Source organism: Sarcophilus harrisii, chromosome 4, assembly GCF_902635505.1.
Source record: "Sarcophilus harrisii chromosome 4, mSarHar1.11, whole genome shotgun sequence".
NCBI lineage: Eukaryota > Metazoa > Chordata > Mammalia > Dasyuromorphia > Dasyuridae > Sarcophilus > Sarcophilus harrisii.
Window position 1 is genome coordinate 258,465,383 of NC_045429.1, and position 16,052 is coordinate 258,481,434.

At 34.9% G+C, this 16,052-nt stretch overlaps 1 protein-coding gene across 1 annotated transcript in view; it reads left to right on the forward strand.

Moving 5' to 3' along the window:
* Window positions 1–16,052, forward strand: part of PKHD1 (PKHD1 ciliary IPT domain containing fibrocystin/polyductin) — a 611,151-nt gene that overhangs the window by 218,732 nt on the left and 376,367 nt on the right.

Sequence of the window (16,052 nt, forward strand, 5' to 3'; positions counted from 1 at the left end):
ATGTGATCTTGACTAAGTCATTTAACCCTTTGCTTACTTCATTTTCCTTATCTTTCAAAAGTACTTACTTCCTAGGGTTGTTGTGAGGATTAAATGAGATAATGATTATAAAGCACTCAGTGCATAACCAGCATATAGTAAGTGCTACATAAATGTTAGCTATTATTATTATTTGTTTATTATTCTTATTTATTAGGTATTATTTATTATCCACACTATTATGAGGCTTTTGCTTTATTCTAAACAGATGCATGTTTACAGAAAGGGAAAAAAAACATTTATTATTATGTGCTAGGTAATATATCAAGTATCTTATAAACATTATCTTATCTAATCCTTGTAACAACCTGGGGAAGTAATTGCTATATTGTTGCCATCCACATTTTATAGCTGAGGAATGGAAACTAACAGATTAGTGACTTGCTTAGGATCCTACAGGGAGCAAATGTGTGAAATTAAATTTGAACTCAAGTCTTACCGACGCCAGACCCAGAGCTCTAACCACTGCACTACCTAGCTGCCTCAGACAGGAATAGAACTTACAATTTCATTGATACAGAGAAGTCCCAGATGAGGAAACTTCCTCTACAAATGCAGGATGACAACTTATCTGCAGCCTATACTCTAAAAGAGTTCTTGGGATAAAATGATTCTACCAGTGTTTTCTAGTCATTTTGCTCAACATGTCAAAGTAGAATTCACATTTTCCTTGTTTTTAGACCAATTCTAGAAAGCCCAGTTACTTTTTTCATGTGTTAAAATAAATTAATTGTAACAAAAAAACTAGGCTATTGAGGGATTTATTTATGGCCTCCCCCACCCCGAGGCAATAGGATTAAGTGACTTGCCTAGGGTCACACAGCTAAGAAGTGTTAAGTATTTGAGGTAAGATTTGAACTCAAGTCCTCCTGACTTCAGGCTGGTACTCTATCCATTGCACCGCCTAGCTGCCCCCATTTGTGGGCTTCTATAAGCTCTACCTGCCTTAGTGTTTTTTCATATGCAAAATGACAGGGTTGTACTTGATGACTTGCAAGATCCTTCCTGAAGTAAATCTTATGAAATGCATTGTGTCACCCTGCATCACAAATCTGGAGCTGGAACAGTCTTTAGGAGTCATGTAGTCTAATCTCTTTTTCTTAGAGGTGAGAAAACTGAGGCTCAGGTTTGTTATTGTTTATTCTTTGTTCTTGATGTCTTGCCAGTGAATTGTATTTAAGTGAGGCAGAGCTGTGCAAAGCCATCAGCTTTACCTTCCTCCAGAGTTATCTAGTGGCAAGACATCACTGAGGTTCAAGAAATTTAAGTGATTCGTCTAGGTTCAGAGACAGGATTTGGACCTTATATTTCCCCTTTCTCAGAAACCAGGTATGTAAATGGTTAAGGGTAGGGTATTGAAGAGAGGATCTGTAGATCAGAAGACTTTTTGGTTTCAGTTCTATCTTGAATTATTGTTTAACCTTGAAACTTTGATATCGTTTAGTGCCTCAGTTTTTCCCATTTGTATAATGGAATTGGCATGTCTTACCAAAAAAAAGGTAATTCAGTAGAAGAGAAAGATTAATGAGAAAGCTTTTTGTGTGTAAATTTCTTAAGGGCAATAAGGGAAAAAAACAGAATAAAATCTGGAGTTGGACTCATATTTTAATGCCATGTACACTGATTCATGAACTTTATTAAAAATTTCCAGTTTACTCTTTAACTAATGATAAGTGGTCCAGCTACATTTATTATTATTTCATATTTATTAACTTAGGATCCAGAAACTATTCTCTCTCTGCCCTCTGTAGTCCTTATGTCTTTTTCTTTTTATTGGGGGGAAGGCTGTTAAATACAAAAGTTAATTAACCGAATAAACTAGTACTAATGAGTTGTGATAGAATCAGACATATTTCCTTAATTATATATGTGTATATGTATATATATATATATATATATATGCTGTTGTTATTTTTCTTTTATGTTCAGATGCCCAATGGACATAGGCCGATGGCCATTCTCAGAATGAAAATTTATTATGTTTATTCCTAGTAATTATGATGAGCCCATAGCTATAAAGGAAGATTGTCATCATATTGTTGGACTAAGAAATGGATCCTAAACTGAGACCTTAGGCATATGATTTGTAGTTACTGGGGCAAATATACAACATTGATAACAATAATGCTTTTGTCATTTTTACCTCTCTGGATTTATACAGGGATACCAAAAAAGCAGAAGAGAAGCCTGAAGGACTACATAACCAAGATTAGGGAAAGCTCAAAGGTGAATAGGGAATGAGAATGAAAGAATAACAAAGACCCCTCTCCTTTTTTTTTTTTTTTTGTACTGTCCTACTTCAATCCATGTAATGAAGTAAAATTAAAAAGAAAAATAAGTTCTATACCTTATTAATTAGTGTTAATCGCAAATCAATCAATAAATATTTTTAAGTGTGTACGATGGGAAAATATATAGAAGTTTAGCTTTTTAGATTTTCATTTGCTTTGAATCTGGGAGACAAAAGAAGGAAGGAATGGCAAACTACTCCAATATCATTGCAAAAAACCCAAACCAAACCAAACCAAACCAAAAAACAAACAAACAAACAACAACAACAACAAAAAATTACAGTCACAAAGAGTTGGGTGCGAATAGGTTAGACTGCTAACCTATAGCTAATGTAAAAACCCTGCAAGGCAAAATAAGGATCTAAAAAGGTCTCACAAGACTGAAAGAGTAGATCAAAATCAATCACTTTTCTTATCTACAAATTGACGGTCCTTTACTGGAAAACATATAAAGGCTCATCCAGTTTTAGGTCTATAATCCTTTGAAATAAAATATAATGGGTATACCCATAAATTATATACCTAAGATTAAAAAATACTGTATGAATATAAAAATGCTATATAAATACAGAAAAAGAGTGATATGACTATATAGCAAGCACTTTATGTGAAAAAAAGCTTAATGTTTTAGTGCATCAGAAACTCTCTCTCCCTCCCCCATTTTCTCTCTCTCTGTCTCTCTCTCTGTTTCTGTATGTATATATCTATATCCATATCTAAACATAAGCATGTGACCTAGCACCTGGCAGCCCTTGAAAACTAATGTGCTATTGGTTTGCATGAATAGATGTTATCCTATATAAGGAAGGCAATAACTCCACTGTATTCTATGCTGGTCAGTCCATACTTAAATATTGTTTTCACATCTGTATGTTGTAGTTTGAGAGGGTCATGGGGAAATCTGAGTATGTATATAGGCAGGCTATTGGAATATTACTCTAGGGACTATGTTTCATGAAGAATAATTAAAGAAATTAGGAATAATTACAAAATAAAAAGAAATCTTTCTTCCAGTTTAGCACTTGGGCCATTCATCTCTTTTCTTTCATTTCATTTCATGTAAGTCATTACTGAAAACCTGTCTTAGCCTGATTACACCTATCCTGTGTCCTTACATTGCCTTTGGGTTACTGAAAAGTTTGATTCTTCTGAGATTATGCTGTGATTCTGAGATGTGTGTGTATCATAAATGAATTAATTCTATAATTTTCTACTTCATATTCACTCAACTTTTAAAGATTGTGGTTAGTGAGAATGCCTGATAAAAAATGACATTTGTTTAAGTGTTATTTTCATGACTGAAAGCTTCATTGGTATCCTATACTGATGAGAGAAAGAAAGGAGGATCTCTAGCCCATTTAGGACCCATTGAGTAAATCTTCCCATGGTATAGTCATAAAAGAATGTAGAAAAAAAGTATACATTAGCACAGATGGGATGTGATCTGCTTTACTGGAGGAAATACTCTATAAGACTAAGCTCCTTGTTGAGTATTAAAGTATGGGCTATGTTTCCATGACTTCCATTAATCTCCCTCTGTTCTGAATAGCCTATAATTGTTTCCCAGTTACCTGGGCTCACAACATCTTCATCATCCTCATCTTAATTTCACTTTTCCTACAAACCAATGTGTTAGCAAATTTTATTGTTTTTACCTCTATGATCTTTTTTTTAAAACATATTTTTATGTTATGTTTTAACATATTTAACATATATCCACTGACACAGCCATTACCCTTGGAGATCCTAATCACTTGGAGTATTTCCTGCCTCAAGTTTTTCTTTGCTCCAATTTATCTTCTTTACTTAGCTACCAGAAGTAATTTTTTCTAAAGTACAGATCTCATTTTATGACTCTCTCCTTCTCTTAGACCAATAGCTCCTTTTGATCAAATTCTTATGATAAAGCTCTTTGCAACTTGGTCTCTTCCTATCTTTCTAGTCTTATATTCTCACATATTCTGAAATCTAGCATTTGTTATCTCTCACACTTTCTCTTCTGCCTTTTGCCTCTTCTCTTTCTACCTTTGTTTTTTCTGTCTTCCTCCCTACCCTCGAGCTTGAGATGCTCTTTCTCTTTGCTTCCTTCAAGACTCAGCTCAAATCCTATCTTCTGCATGAAGTTTTCTTGGTCTCCTCTCCCTTCTAGCTGATAGTCGATCCCTCTGAGATAACTTTTAAAAAGATAATTCTGCATTTATCTTGTATGTATAATTTTCCACATATAACCTCCTCTATTAGAATGTAAATTCCTGAGGATAGGAGCCATCTTTTGTTTTTTCTTGGTACCCCCAGTGTTTTTCGAGGTAGCTAGCACATAGTATAAGCACTTAATACTTATTGACTTACTAACTAGGTCATCCTGAACCTTCATAGGAGTCTTGTAAGAATACTCCTGAATAGTGGTCATCCACACTCTGAGGGATATCTTTCCAAACAACTCCTTCCTATTTGGACAGCTCTAATTGTTCAGATTTTTTTTTCCTTACAGTGTCCAAAACTCCATCTCTCAGATCTAGGAATTTTCTTGACTATCCCCCATGTCTAGAATTCTCTCCTTCTCATTTCTGCCTCCTAGCTTCCCTGGCTTCCTTTAAGTCCCAACTAAAACCCCATCTTCTATAGGAAACCTTTCCCAACCCTTCAATTCTAGTGCCTTATTTCTTTAATTTTTAAATATTTATATATATATACATATATAGATATATACATACACATACACATATATATGTATATGAAATCTTATTTACACATTTTTGTTTGCTTAACTCCCTCATTAAATTGTGAACTCCTAGAAGGCAAGGATTGTCTTTTGCCTCATTTGTATTTTCAAAATTTAATATGATGTCTGGCACATAGGTACTTAATAAATGTTTATTGATCAACTCTCTCTCCCTCTCTTTTAATCACAAATCATTTAAACATCTAAATTTAATTTCTTTTCATGAATATATATATACATATATATAACGAATACACACATAATATGTGTTTTTCTATTAATATATTGTTCTATGAATGTACATATATACATGTATATACATATACGTGTATATATGGAATATTGGGGGTAATGTTAGGAAAGAGAGACTGATCTGAAATAGGTATGGAGAATTGTGTAGAATTCCTTGAGTGGTGATCCCACTTCCTCACTTCTTTTGGCTTTCATAGACATAGCAGGTAAGAAATGGATTTCTCATATAAGTTGTGTATAGACTCCATCTTCACCAAGTTTATTTTGAGCTCATAGTCCTGGGCATGCCACAGGTCATTCTAGAACTCTTGTGTCAGCTTATTGGCCACAGCTGTTTAGATTTTTTCTCACATTGAGATGAAAAATAAAACAAAAACAAAATAAACTTTTCTAATACTCTCATGGGTTTCAGGTTGAGGATAGAAGTTTGCAGCATTTGGAAGAGACTCAAGATTTTTCATAGAAGCAGTGAGTGCTCTGCACAGTATAGCCTTTTTCTAACCCAATGAGTGTGCACTTCTTACTTTCTAGTTAGTAATGAACCAACATCAGAAACAGCAGGTGCTTACTTTAGATAACTCTTTACAACTCATTGATCTGGAAATGTTGTCAGAGAGTACTTCCCTAAGGTAGCATTTGTTGTTTCCCTGTGCATTGAGGCACTGTATGTTGGCGAGGCAAATTAACCTATGCCTATAGGTTCAAGGCTGAAAAGATATTAGGCTGGAGTTTGAAGGAAATTAAGTTGAGGGCAAGTTGGAATTTCCAGAAAAGTTGAATGTACAATTTGCTCTTCTACTGTCATTGCTATGACATTAGTAAATGGGAGAAAAGAACAGGATAGCTTTCCCAGGGCAGTGAAATTCATTGGAGACTGATCAACTAACTTTAAACTGTCTTCACAAAAGTTAGAACTACACGGACAGAGCTAGAATTAGGTTTCAATTCATCTACCATCCCAGCGACTACTTTTTCTTTTGGGTTCTGTTTCCCTCAAGGTCCAGATTGGGGGTTGGGTGGGGTTGATTGGCCTCAAAGAATAAGGGTTCCTCCTGAACTGTGTGTTTTTAACTGAGCTTGGCTCTTTCTCCTACCAGAGAACTTTTTCTGGCCAAAAATGTTTCCCCTAAGTGCAATTTGTTAAGAGAGCTTGAGTTTCAGACCACTGGTTTTGTTTCCATTGTGGGATTTTCCTATATTGCCCATTTCTGATGGGAATGCCAGGTTAATTAATAAAATATTGCAAGACCTCCATCCTGAGGAGAGATATATGTGTGTACATATGTGTGTGTGCATGTGTCTATATGTTTCCATATATATGCTGAGAACATTTATGGGCAATTTCTAGTTCATATTTTCTTTTTTTAATCAGGCAAAGACATTACAATTAAAATACCGTTAAAGTGATTCTGGCAAGTATTACAATAAGCATGTTTTTTAATTAAAGGAAAAATAGGGGAGATGCATAAGCAGTACCAGCTAATGGGAAAAATTTCATCTGATATCTATTTTAATTGAAATGAAAAAAAAAAGTAGCAGTGTTTATATACATGCATGGCTGATGTCCCAGGTTGTGGGGATTTAGGTGTACCCAGACTTGATTAATTAGTAGCCAGGCAGAGCTTCCATTCCTTTGCCCCCAAACCGTAAAGCCTGATTTATGCCTCATATCCTCCATGAATATGTGAGGGCTCGGGCATCTATTTCCTGAGCTGCTGGTGGATAGGATTATAGAGCGTGGACTGAGCTCTCGGGGGCTCTCGTTTGCCAGCCAAATTGATTTTCCGCATCTTTGGCCGGGGACAAGCCCACCTCGAAGGCTTCCCAGGCTGTGCTCCACTGGATCAGGAGCAAACCTAATCCGGATTCCACTAACAAAAGGGAGATGCATGCATCCCCATCAGAGCTCAGCTCTGGACTTAAGCTTACTTCCTGAAACAGTACTCTCCCACCAACCCTGGGTAGATCAGATAGTCCTTGAATGCTCAGACCAGAGGGAGGTCTAGAGCACCCCTGCTTTCTTTTCTTTTCTCCAGGCAAAAACTAAATACAGTACTTAGATCATTCTGAATGGATAGTGACCTCTATAATTGTTAAAAGAAAAGAAATTCTACAAAGAGTTATGGGATTCTACACCTAGAGCTAGAAGAAATCTGGGAGTTCACTTATTTTTGTCTAGATTGGAAACTGAGGAGACTTGCCTCTAAGCAGAAGGATAGTAAGCATCAGAAATGGAACTGAGCCTACCTAGAGTCTGGAGTCAGAGGATTCCAAAATCAATACTTACCCCCATTGTAGCAAACTGATTTCCAGTTATGAGTTTTTAACCACCAGAATGATAGACTTTTTTCTTTTGGACTGGATCTGTGATTTTATCAGCCTAGGGAATGAGAAGCTTCCTTTATCTTATTGTACCAATCTGGCACTTATTCCAGAAGCAAGGAAGGAAATAAGAAAGAAAAGAAAGAAGGAAGGGGAAATGAAGGGACCAAGGGAAAAATATTTACTAAGTATTTATTGTGTGCTAAGTGTACATACACTTGTATGGAGATATGCATATAAGCAAAAAGAATGATACACCCTGCTCTCAAGGAGTTTACTTTCTAATGAAGAAAGACAAAACATGTAAATGAAGTGAAAAGGGAAGGGGGCGATGAAGGTATCTAGTTGGCATCAAGGTTTTGAAGTTGAGGGATTCATCATTGTTGGGAGAAGAAGGAAGACAGTTCAGCCTCTGCCTCTCCACAAAATGAAATGTCCAGGAGACATTTACCTTCCGGAGAAGTAGAATAGATCTTACAGAGGTATATTCCTTGGTGAGTGGGTTTCCCAGTAGTAGATTATTACTCTAGGCTACGGAGGCCCTAGAAATTGAGGGAAATTTCAGGTTGTGCTAGCAGTTAAGGAGGCATGGTTTTGAAGTCTTCCAACTACTGAGATCAGAATTGCTACTCCTGCTTTTTTTTTTATTTATTTTTTTTTTACTTTAGCAGAGGCATAATAAATTCTGTTCTAGTCTTTTATCTTTACTCTCTGTGTCTCTCTGTGTCAAATGTATTTCTTTTAAACAATATATTATAGGATTTTGTTTTTTAATCCACTCTGCTATTCATTTCCATTTTATGGGAGAGTTCATCCCATTCACATTAACAATTATGATTATCAGTTCTGTATTTCCCTGCATCCTATTTTCTCCCCTATATGTACTTTTGTTCTCTCCACTCTATCCTTAATGATTTTTTACCCTCCCCTCCCACTACCTTATCTCCTATCACCCTTCTCCTCTTCTCTTAGTAGTGATTTTTTAAAACTTATTCCATATATTACCTTACTTTCATCAGCTCTTCCTTCCTTTTCTTACATTTTCCCCTAGTGTTTCGGCAGAAAAGGCACTTCCTTCTATCCTGTCCCTCTCTTTTCTTTCATCTTCTCCTCCTACTTCTTTATAGGGTTAGATAAATTTCTATACCCAACTGAAATATTAAGTTATCCAAGGTCATATAAATAGTAAATGGGAGAACTGGGATTTAGACATTGGCCTATTTTAGTGTGTTCATTACATCACTGTATCAGATGATTACAGACTTAGAATTGAAAGGGATCCTAGAAATCATGTAATCTAGTAATTTTTTAACAGATGAAGAGAAAAAGGTCCTTAAAATAGCAATGATTTATCCAAGGTCATAAGGTAGTTAATAGAAGAACAGAGATTTGAACCTAGATAGTCAAGATTCCAAATGCAACACTCTTTCTACAGCACTGAAATTAGAAAGTATTCCTTTTAGAAACAAATAGAAAAGAGGGAAAAAAAACCTATAAACTAAAATAGCTGCCTAGCATTTTGAAAAAAAAAGTGAAACTTAATTACAAATATTTAATATTACATGTATTAAATAAGAAAAACTATTATGTACACAAATACAGTTGTTGGTAAGCCATGTCTAACTTTTTGTGATCCTATTTGGAGTTTTCTCGGCAATGATACTGGGATGGTTTGCTATTTCCTTCACCAGCTCATTTTACAGATGAAAAAACTGAGGCAAAGCTAAGTAACTTGCTCAGGGTCACACCACTAGTATGTGTCTGAAGCTGGATTTGAATTCACATCTTCTTTACTCCAAGCCTGGCACTCCATTAAGCATCACTGAGTTACCTAGCTATCTATGAATATAGTACCAGGAGGAAAACATTTTTAAGAATATTGAAGGCAAAATGAACAGACAGAAACTTATGAGAATATTTATGATTCAGGATTACTCTTTCAAATAGAATTTGTTTTAAGTTTATTAGCCAAGAAGTGTTAGTGGTTTGGACTGTTAGAGCAACATGGAATTGGTTTGTATTATTAAACTGGGGCTGGTAATGTTCATTAGCTAGAATTCTACCTGAATGTCAGTAGAATTTTAATACTTCATACTTTTCAGTAGTAGTTTCACCTGGACTCTTATAATAGCTTTCTGATTGGTCTCCCTGTCTCAGGTGTCTCTCTACTACTTACCTGCCAAGTCATTTTCTGAAATGAGGTTCTGACCATATAACTCTTCTACTAAACAAACTCCAAAGGCTTCTTATTACCCTAAGGATCAATATAAACTCTTTGGTTTTTAAAGTTTTTCATAACCTGACCCTTTCTATCTTTCCAGTTTGCTTATACTTGACTCTGCTCTACCCACTGTATTTTTTTTTTTTTTTTTTATTATGCTGTACTAACTTCAGGGACTTACAGAGATTATTGTACCTTCATCTCTGTATCTTTGCAGTGTCTTTCCCTCCATGCCTAGAATTCTCTCTCTCTTCTTTTCCCTCTCTTTCTCCCTCTCCTTCTCCCTTTTTCCTTGCCCCTCCCTCTTCCTCTCCCTCCCTTTTCCTCTCCCCTTTCTCCTCTCTCTCTCTGTCTGTCTCTGTCTCTGTCTCTGTCTCTGTTTCTCTCTCTCTCTCTCTCTTTCTCTCTCTCTCTCCTTCCTCTCCCTTTCCCTCTCTCTCTGCCTCTCTCTTTTCCTCCTTCCTTTCTCCCTTTTTCTCCCAGCATCTGGCATATAGTAAATACAAGCTAAGTAACTAGAACTACTGACTGACTTATCAAAGCTTTTTCCCTCCTGTGGCTCTCTATTTGTTCTATGTTATGTACCTCACAGAGAAATAATAAATGTAGTTCATGCTAATTCAGTATTTTAAAATGTGCAAAATAAATTTGTCCTAAACATCCTATGAAGTTGTTAATAACAAAAATAATAGTGAAAATTTTATAGCACTTTAAGGTTTGCCAAGTACTTTATATATGCTATGTTTTTTGATCTTCACAAATATCCTTATGGGATGGATGCTATTATCTCTATTTTGTAGCTATTTCCAAATCGGGGATTGTTGTAAGTATAAAAGGAGGCGATATTTAGTAAACTGTTTTTCAGAACTTAAAAAAATGATGTAAATGCTAACTTTTGTTCAGTCATGTCTGATTCTTCATGAACTCATTTGGTATTTATTTTTGGCAGAGATTCTAAAAGGGTGTGCCATTTTCTTTTCCAACTTATTTTACAGATGAGGAAACTGATTTGCCCAAGGTCACATAGTCAGTAAGTGTCTGAGGCCAGATTTGAATTCAGGAAGATGAGTCTTCCTGACTCCAGGCTTGTCACTCTATCACCTAACTACCCCAAATGGGAACTAGTCATTGTTAATATATTCAAATTCTATTTAAATATTTCTTAGTTGCAAATACAATGATTATACCAGTGGAGAAAGTGAGGCCCAACTAAGTTTCAGGAGATAATTAGAAATTTATCTCTTAAGAAATGGAAAAATAAATTGAGACAAAATATTCTATTCTTTACTTCTTGAAAAGCAAAGTATTGTATATATTCTTGTTGTTCATGTTGATGAATATCTTTCTTCATGTTCCCTCCTTAAATTATTCTGGCAGGTAGGTTGTCTGAGAGCAAGATCATAGGTCTTTTTTCTAATTTGTTTTCATTTAACCTTCATACCATTTTTTGGTTCTTTTACTTTTTTCTTTCCCTAAAATATGTAACAACATCAAACACAGTACATTTATGCCATATATAGTTTTATATTTTTGACAAAAGGGATAATAGCTCAAATTGTAAGTTTTTCTCTTTTAAAAACAGTTTAACTGGAGATTACAGAGAATCACTAATTTCAGTTGGCATCTATATGTAGTTGATTCCTAGATCTTTATATTTTGCCCTTTTGAAATTCCAGTCAGACATTACATTCTCCTCTCCACCTTTCTTATCTGGATATCCCATTCTTTTTTTCAAATTTCCTTAAGAGGACTAACACCCTTTCAGTCATTCAGTTTTGAATTCTCATTATTCTTAACTCTTTATTCTCTCAATTGACTCTAATTTACAAAAAATCAAGCCATTCTCTAATTGATAAATGGTCAAAGGACATGAACAGACAATTCTCAGATGAAGAAATTGAAACTATTTCTAACCATATGAAAAGATGTTCCAAGTCATTATTAATTAGAGAAATGCAAATTAAGACAACTCTGAGATACCACTACACACCTGTCAGATTGGCTAGAATGACAGGGAAAGATAATGCGGAATGTTGGAGGGGATGTGGGAAAACAGGGACACTAATACATTGCTGGTGGAACTGTGACTACATCCAGCCATTCTGGAGAGCAATTTGGAACTATGCTCAAGAAGTTATCAAACTGTGCATACCCTTTGATCCAGCAGTGTTACTACTGGGATTATATCCCAAAGAGATCATGAAGAAGGGAAAGGGACCTGTATGTGCACGAATGTTTGTGGCAGCCCTTTTTGTAGTGGCTAGAAAATGGAAACTGAATGGATGCCCATCAGTTGGAGAATGGCTGAATAAATTGTGGTATATGAATATTATGGAATATTATTGTTGTGTAAGAAATGACCAACAGGATGATTTCAGAAAGGCCTGGAGAGACTTACACGAACTGATGCTGAGTGAAATGAGCAGGACCAGGAGATCATTATATACTTCAACAACAATACTAGATGATGACCAGTTCTGATGGATCAGGCCATCCTCAGCAACGAGATCAACCAAATCATTTCTAATGGAGCAGTAATGAACTGAACCAGCTACGCCTAGCAAAAGAACTCTGGGAGATGACTAAAAACCATTACATTGAATTCCCAGTCCCTATATTGTAATGGGCTGAGACTTGAATTGATGCACTGAGGTCCCAAGTACATGAGGCTAAATAGTAATTGGACTATACTCTATTGTTATACATGATTGGATAAAGAATGGTCCCTGCCCACTCTCTGTGCAAGTCCTGATGTGTTGTACAGGAAATGACGATTTTGGTGGGTGGAGGCAGAGAGAGGAACAGGAAGAGAAGCTGAGAGAGATTGGGCCTGGGTCTATTATCCTGGCTGCTGGTCGTGTGGCTGCGGGTCTAGCTAGCTTCTTGACTTAGCTGCACACATTGCTATCGCCGATTCTCTTCCACCTCTGATCCTTCTTCATTGAGAATAAAGACTGACGATTTTCCCCTAACCTGAACTCCGGACTCCTGCTGATTTTAAAAATACACGGTCTTCACACTATATTTTTGCCCACCTGCATTTTTGATTTCCTTCACAAGCTAATTGTACAATATTTCAGAGTCTGATTCTATTTGTACAGCAAAATAACGGTTTGGTCATGGAAAAAAAAAAACTCTTTATTCTCTCTTCTAAGTCCCCCACAACCATTCATTAGACCTCCAAATCTTATTGATTATCTGACAATTTCTCTCATATTCACAACTACCAATCTAAACCAGGCCTTTATCCCGTCACTTAAACTATTGCAATAGCCTCCAAAGGCTTTTTTCCCCCCTTGCTTCCAGTCCCCCCCTTTCCCTAAAATATCTACATATATTTCCCTAAATGGACTCTAACCATTTCACTCTTTTTCTCAGAAGCTATTGACTCATTTTTTTTGCCTGTAGGAGCCAAGGAGAACTCCTTTGGCATTGAAAAGATCTTTATACTATGGCTCCAACATCTTTTCAGGATTAGTAAAGATTTCCCCCCTTGATGTTTTCTAAATTCCAATCATATGGGTTGACTTGTACTTCCTTATATGCAATATGTCATTTCTTTTATTTGTGGCACTAGTAGACTGGCCCACATGCCTGAAATATATTCACTTTTCATTTCTTCCTCTTGAAATCCTATGATGCCTTCTGAGAGTGGGGAGGGGATGCAACAAGACTAGAGTGGTGGTGATTAATGTCTTATGATGAAACAGGTAGTATCTAAATTCAGGTTGTTGTCTTTAGAATCAGTGTTTTTTCCCTCAATGTACCATATTGCTTGTCTAAGTTTTCCTCCAATAAAATGCAAACTCCTTGAAAGCAGAAACTCTCATTGTATAACTAAAACTTGACAGTGGAAAGAGTGCTGGGTGTGATTTTTGGAAAATGTCTCTTCTTAAATGTAAATCTGGCCTGAGATAATTAGTAGTTTTGTGAGCCTAGGCAAGTTGCTTAACCTCAGTTTCCTTATCTGTAAAATGAATTGGGGAAAGAAATGGCAAACTACTACAATATCTTTGCCAAGAAGATCCCAAATAAGGATATTAAAAGTTAGACATGACTGAAATGACTGAACAAGAACAACCCCATAACCTAGAACAATATTTTGCTGCACAAGACTATTAATTGATTGATTGCCTGAAATTTCATTTAATGTTTTTTCTTAGGGAGCCTGAGGAGATATTTTCATATGCCAACATTTATATTAAAGGAATTAGGTAATTCATTTAGACTACTAAATGATTATTCTTTATAATAGAACTATAAATATAGTACTTATTAGCTTATTACCTTTATTTGAATTTAAAACTAATCACAGTTATATGCCAAGACCAAACCTAGAAATTGAGGAGGCTGAATGTTTCATTCTTAATTTGATTTGTTTAGTTTATATAGACCTACCTACATTTGGTCAAAATTCTCAATTCACAAGAAGCAGATAGAATATATTTCATGTGGAGCATGTTAAGTGTTAAGAGAGTTTTTCAAGGGTCTCCTAATGACTTGGTTGTTAAGTTGGCATTCCAAACCAGAACTCAGAGCTCTTTTGTAAGTGTGCTTTCCAAAAATAATTATTACTATTTATTGGTTTTATATACCATGTGAAATATTGTACACATATCTCATTTGATTGTCACAACAACATTGTGACAATGATACTATTATCTCCATTTTACCATTGAGGAAATTGAGGTAGACAGTAAGGTTAAATAAATTATCCACGGATACAAAGCTTAACTTTCCTGAATGATGCTGATACACATTGATAGTAGAAGGTGCTAAATAGGATCTCATAACACATGAAATCACAGATTTGATTTAAAGAAGTAAAAAGAAATCATATAATGAAAAGAAGTCATTCTTGTTTTGTCTCTATATTTATTAAGAAAACTTCTGGTATTTTTCCTTTGAAAATAAAGCTGACTTTGGTTTTAGATATGTAATTTCCATCATATCGAAATGGTCTTTTTCTCTCATTGAGCTTTTGTTGCATCTAATTATATAAATATGGTTTTGTTTGTTTCTGTCTTAATTTGATTAATCATTTTAATAGTTTTCTTAATATTGAATGACCCTTGCCTCTATAGTAGCATAAATCTAATTTGGTCATATTGAATATTTTTTGATGTATTATTATAGTCATTTTGCAAGGATTTCACTTACAATTTTGGCATCAATACTTATTTGTGACCTTGTTTATAGCTTTTTCATATATTACTTTTTTATTCACTGGTTTAGTTATTAGAATCACATTCATCTTATAAAAGGGGTTTATTCAAGTGCTCTCTTCCTCAGTTTTTGAGAATAATTTGACATTTAAAATATTTGATAGAATTCAGTTGTAAACCTGTCTGGAGAAGAAATTTTCTTTAGTATTTTCAATTTCATTTTCTGAAATGAGGTTATTTACAACATTTTAATTTGAATGTTTATATTTTTATAATGTCAGTGCAGGGTTTCTTAACTTGTTTTTCAGGAACTTTAAAACTGTTTTTGATAATTGTATTTTGATACATTGGTTTCTTTAATAATACCATACATAAAATCCATAAATATTATTCATTTAAAAACATTACTCTCAAGAGAAGTCCATGGTCTTCACTGAATTGCCAAAAGGGGTTCATGACAAAAAAGTTATGAACCCCTATAATAATTTTCTCTCTTACACACTTTTTTTTGTTCTAAGATTGAAAATGGCAGCTAAGAACAAGGCACTAACATAATCACTACCCTTAGCTTAGATTAAATGTAAAAGGTGTGTAGGAAACAAAGACAATCATTGATAGACATGTTAAAGTAATTGCTACCATGACTTTCCCTAGTTACAATGGAATGTCTTTTGAGTTTCTCTTAATGTAATCTATTTATTCCCATAAAAATTTTTACCATTAAGTTTTTAGATTTTTCTAGCCATAGTATACTCTGAGATTGGAAACAAGTTGTTGGAAACAATGAATTTATCTGGGACAAATTAGGGCATGGATGAAATGTGGGATAAACTACGTTTTGGGAAATGTTAAAGCAAAATGGAAGAATTCAATTCACTATTTATTAAAATTTAAAAATTGTTACAAATGAGAACTGAATTTCCCCAAAATCTTAGAGTACTTTTAAACTTTAGTGGTCTAAAACTATATGAAGACATTTTGAAGATCTTGGATTTTTAATGTATATTTTAGTTCATATTTAAAATATTTGATGCTTTTTC